Here is a 6,000-nt window from a genome sequence, read left to right on the forward strand (position 1 = left end):
TGCAAGTTAACCTTTTTCGATTTTTTAAAATGGGATTTTTAAGTAATCTCACTTTAAAAATCGCAACTATTGGAAAATTTGATTTCGAAATTAATTTTCTAACGTTACATGCATCTTAAGTTTACAATAAAATACCACACGAAATTTTCATAAAAAGAAATTAATACAGTTGGCTCTGTTTAACGACTTTCAAGGGACCACAAAAAATCGTTCTTAAGTAGAAAAAGTATCCTTATGATTTTAACACTATAGTGAACCATCTGGGGACCACGAAAGCCGTCTTTAAATGGAGACAGTGCCAGATCTAGGAAGTTTCCGAGGTGGGGCAAAACTTCAAAATGCCGCCCTCCCCCACACACATATATATCTTGCTTTAAATTTATTATTTAAATTCATTATGTTCTAGGCGGAAAAAGGAAACAAAGGCAAACAGGTTCGAGGGTGAAAAAAAAAAAAAAAAAAAAAAAAACCTAACCTGCAAGGGCGCACAGAAGGGAGAGGGGGCACACCGAGGGCTGGTTGGTCAGTTCGCCCATGGAAGCATTACTCGAATTTACCGCCCCCTGAAGTTGCCGCACGGAGCAGGAGCCCCGGCTTGCCCCCCCCCCCGCCCCGTAGATCCGGCTCTGAATGGAGAAAGTCGTTAAATAGAACGTCGTTGAACAGAGAGCCTACTATATTTCAATTTATGTTTAAGTGTTTTACCCCTAGGTTTTTCCCCCCTTCCCGTAAGGTGGGGAATTGAAAAAAAAAAAAAAAAATAATAATAAGCCGGAATCGGAGTTGAAGTCTGAGTCAGGAGTTTCAAAATCAGGAGTCGGAGTCTGCCATTTTCCTTCCCACTCCACACCCCTGGTCAAAAGTAAATGAGCCTGACAATTTTACTGCAAAAGGGCTCAGGTCATTTTTTCTTTTTTTGTTTCTAAATAACTATACTGTCAGGATTTTATTAACCGTATGATTTAGGTTATTGTCACCCGTAGGTTAATGAAAATTCCCCCCCCCCACCCCCCATGAAATTTAATATTATCCTTGCAAAAATCGCGCCTTAATAAAATCGCGTGTTTTCAAAATTGGAGAAAATTAAACTTTACGCTATTCTTCATACAAATACAGTCGATTCTGGTTGAGAGGACCACTTTGGGAAGGGACCATTTTGGTCCTAATAACCGACGGGTCCAATTAAGCAAATATGACCTGTTAGCTTGCAACGAGTTCAACATTGTGTTCATACCAATACGGTTTAAAAAAAATAAATATCCTTCTGCACAAAAAACAAAATAAGAAAAAACAATGTCAAATAGCTCAAATTGTAGATTACTGCAGACACGTGTTTCGGCGTTACAAGGAACGCCCTTTTCAATGAAAAAGAAATGAGTATGGATGAAAAGAGATTCAACAAAAGCTTTCGACAAAAGACATCCCACTATTGTCGAATGTCTTTTGCATTGAAAAAGGCGTTCCCTGTAACGCCGAAACACATGTGTGCAGTAACCTGTAATGTGACGCAGTTATTTCTTATTTTACTAAAATACGGTTTTAGTTATTCCTACCAGTCAATATCGATTCAATTCGATAACCAGAAAGTAACTAAAAATGTGAGATTGAAAAAAATAAGGGCTAAAAGCACTAATTGACCATTAAAACTTCCAATGAAATGCAAATTACGTGTTTTACAACTATTTTATTTTTTTGAAAAAAAATTACATATTATGATTGTGCAAACTGAAGAAATTTGATATTTCTCTAAAATTTTGATCTCTGAACAAATGCAATGGGAGTTTCGTTAACATGTTTCCCCCTTTAAATATTACTCGGTTTAATTGAAAGCTGCAAGAAAACGTTATTAATTTTTATTGCAGTAATAATTCAGTTCGTTGTTCCACTTAAAACTCGCGCTTCCAGAGGGCGATTTTTAATTTTTTTTTTTCAATTTGTTCTCATGTTGCTTGGTACGATTAAACGGATTTTCGGTCCCAACAAGCGAATAAGATAAGGTTTGTATAATGGGATTTGTTTCGGTTCTTTAAGATTTGGTCCTAATAAGCGGCTGGTTCAATTAACCGGTGGTCAAATTAAGCGGATTCCACTCTATATAATATGCATACAATGAACATGTTTTACAAATAACTAAAAGGCACTTGAAAACATTTTATTTTTGCGTAACAATGCGTGCAGCACATTTATTGTTGAAATAAGGAAAAAATAAATATAATTTTTAACAAATATTTTGACTCATTCAAGATTTTTGGACTGAATTGATTTTTCGATTTTCCATGCATCAGAAATTATTACGATTAAAGGAAATCCTTCGTCTAAAAATTTACTAAAGGTAACACCTGATACAATTAACAATCATTAGAATAGGATAACGGAAGACAACTCTTCCACTTCTCCCCCGAATGGTAACAAGATCTTCTCGGTTTTGGTGGGAGATGTGGAGTGACTTTCCGCTCATCCAATTGAGAAACTCAGAAAAACAGCTGGCTTGATTGAAAATTTAACAAAATACAGTAACCCCATCAAAATCAACATTTTGTGTACATAATTCGCAACTCCAACGAACTATAGGGGGCACTGAAGTCACTGTCTAATGGCGGACTTAAAAACTAAAACAAACGCACATGGTAACGAAGAAAATGCTAAAAGTGCTGTGATTTTTGTTCGTACGTATGATTTTTTCGCTTTATTCTTTTTAAATTAATTTTCAAAGTCTTGTGGATATTCTGGCCCACGTAGAAAGAAATGAGAATTTAAGAAGCATTACTAAACGTCAAAGATTAATGCAAACTACGTAGTTCGTAGTTCTAAGCAGCTATTTCCACGATGTTGAATTCGATATTTATCAATTCTTGATAAAACTAAATAATAATTGTGGCCTGACAAAAATAACAATTAATGCTAGAAAATTCAATATGACATTACAAATTGTTATCGAAAGAAGATGATACTTTTTTGCCTTGCTTGGCTAGCGCTTATTGTTTTCCATTTGTAGCTGAGTTATTTCTCTCGAATTCCCGAATCGGTTAATTTAAAAATTTTCTGTTTCGATTTTTCTAATTTCTGAGTTACGATTTAATTGTGTCATGTTATGCAAATCATCAACAAAATTCTCACGGATATAAGGTGGTAGTTTTCTTTTCAGTTGATTGACCATTATTTCTTTTCACTTATCGAATTCTGTAATCTTACTACCATTTTATTCCACTCATGATAAAAATTAAAAATGGTTTAACTAAAAACGCGAAATCTTGCCAAGGCTACTTTGCTCGCACTATACTAAAACTATAACCCTAAACAAATTTGGCGAAACCTTTCAGCTGAGAATAAAAGGAATAAAGTAAATTCTTTCTCGGTTATTCATTTTGTTCTACGATAATATATTCAAGAAAATATTTTGCATACTGTCCATTCCAACTAAATGCTGCTGTAAAATATGGTAAGTTTAATTAATTTAAGATTTAAAAAACCCCCATATTCTTACAAATTCATACAAAACAATGAAATTTTTTACCTTGTATAACGTTATCCAAGTTTGTTAATCCAGAATTTTCGCTTTCACCAATTATTAAGGAAATAATGAAAACTAACATTATTTTGAGAAGCTCGAGAATACTACTAAGGGACGAATTAATTTCCGTAGCTGAAAGCAAACTAAGACACATCGATTGCGTTAATAAATACTCAGAACAAACTGCCTGTGTTTACGCCAACAGACACACGTGGAACGCAACGTGGCAATGTTTTAGTTTCATTTGCAGTTTTGTAAATCACCGCAAGGTAGCGTATTCGAGCGCTGGAGTTCCGAATTAAGGTTGATTGCAATTTGAAGAAAAACATATAAATGATTTTTTTAAGTACAATTTTGAAGAGAAAATGATGTTACTTTAAAAAACAAAAATGATAAGGAGAATTAATTACAAAATGATTCAAAGTTATTTAACATTTTAGAAACAACATATTTTTCAAAAACAGTCTTGATTAAAGATAAGAATGATTAAAAATATACTGGTGCAGTAACAAAGTCATGATCAGTAGAATGTCACAATTGGTAATATGGTCATAATCAGTAAATTGTTAGCTTTAGTAAATTGGTGGAAAACATAACTCAGTTTTTTTTTTTTTTTTTGAATTTCATTAAAGTAAGAGTTTAAGAGAAAAACAAAATTAGCAATACATGTTCACAAAAAAATTTAAAATTCTCAGACCCTAAATATTTATTTTTTCTTTATTTCAATGAGGGGAAAAACAAAGATTTGTACTTGTAAATAAAATTGAGAAGATTTTGAACATTTATAAACGCATTTTTATCAATAAAATAGTAGGTTTTCCAGTTTGAGTCGGTAATAGAGGGGGAAAATTTAAGATGTGTGGAAGGCTTGAGTAAACCTACAATCGAAAAGAAAATGTTTGCACCATTTCTCCACAGATGCAATCTAGAGAGTTGAGGAGAGTTCTTTTAAAAACGTAAGAATGAGTTAATCCATGGATTGGTAAGAAATTGATTTCGTTATAATAGGAACTCGATGACAACTTTTTGTACAAAATTATTAACAATTAGAAAGTCGCCCGTCAAGGTATGACGGGTGAAAATTGCTTTTACATTCGAAAAAAGCCATTGCCTGTTTGGTGATATAATTTTGGTTGATATAATTAAAAACCCTGTTTTGGTTGATATAATTAAAAACTGAGCGTATGTACCTATGTATGTAACTATGTAAGTACACTGGTGTGCAAAAATTAAGGACGAGACTTTTTTTTTCAATATAACTTTGTACAAAAGCTTTCCAAATCAACACATTTAATACCGTAAGATCCCCAATACATAAGGATATGTGTAATGTAAGCAACATTTACTAAAAGAGAAATCAGAGAGATAAAAAGAAGCTTTATTGAAAAAGTAGCATGGAGCGCAATGCGACTGAAGGCCGAAACATCCCTATGATGGGTGTCCAGCAAGAAACATCCGGTCTTTAGTAGGGGATATGATCTCCCCCGACTGCTAGGCAGGTTTCACAGCGTCTGTCCATGCTGACAATGAGGGTATCAATGAGTTGTTGAGGCATTGCTGCCCATTCGTCTTGCAGCGCCAATCGAAGCTCCCTAATCGTTACAGGTGGTAAGGTACGAGCTGCCAAGCGTTTGCCTAGAAAATCCCATACATGCTCGATGGGATTGAGATCCGGAGATCGTGCCGGACAATGCATACGTTCAATATCCTCAGTCTCTAAAAGCTGTTCGGCAGCTACTGTGCGATGACATGGCGCATTGTCGTCCATGAAAAGGAACTGCGGACCCATAGCGCCTCTAAAAAGACGCACATATGGAAGAAGAATCTCGTTACAATAACGGGTCCCGTTGACTGAACCTGTGTCGAAGATGTGAAGGTCTGTACGACTACCAAGCATGATGCCTCCCCAAACGAGAACACCGCGACCTCCATACCTTTCCCTTTCAATGATGTTCGAGGGATGATTGCGGCTTCCCCGCTCTCTTCAGATGAGTATGCGATGAGAATCGCTACTCAGACTGAATCTGCTCTCATCTGTAAAGAGTACTCGTCCCCATTCATTGTCTCTCCAATTCCGGTGTTCCCGGCACTACAGAGAACGCCTTCTCCGATGGGCAGGCGTTAGAGGTACACACCGTATAGGGCGTCGTGCAAACAGACCACCACCGTGCAGTCTTCTGGCCACGGTAAAACGCGATATCGGTTGTCCAGTCACCTGTGTCGTGTGTCTAGCGATTTCTCCCGCTGTCTGCCGCCTGTTTCTTCTGGCCCATAAGACAATACACCGGTCATCTGCGATTGAGGTTCCTCGTGAACGACCACTACTGAACCCCCGGATAGCTGTTCCTGTAGTTTGAAATTGTCTCCAAAGTCGTGAAACGATGCTGTGAGCAATTCCGAATCCTGCAGCCACATTGTCCCACTGCGGCCTTCCTCCAACTTCCCAATGATTCGACCTCGGGTAAAAGCATCCAGATGTCGTCTAACAG

This window comes from Uloborus diversus, chromosome 5 (genome assembly GCF_026930045.1).
Source record: "Uloborus diversus isolate 005 chromosome 5, Udiv.v.3.1, whole genome shotgun sequence".
NCBI classification, from domain to species: domain Eukaryota; kingdom Metazoa; phylum Arthropoda; class Arachnida; order Araneae; family Uloboridae; genus Uloborus; species Uloborus diversus.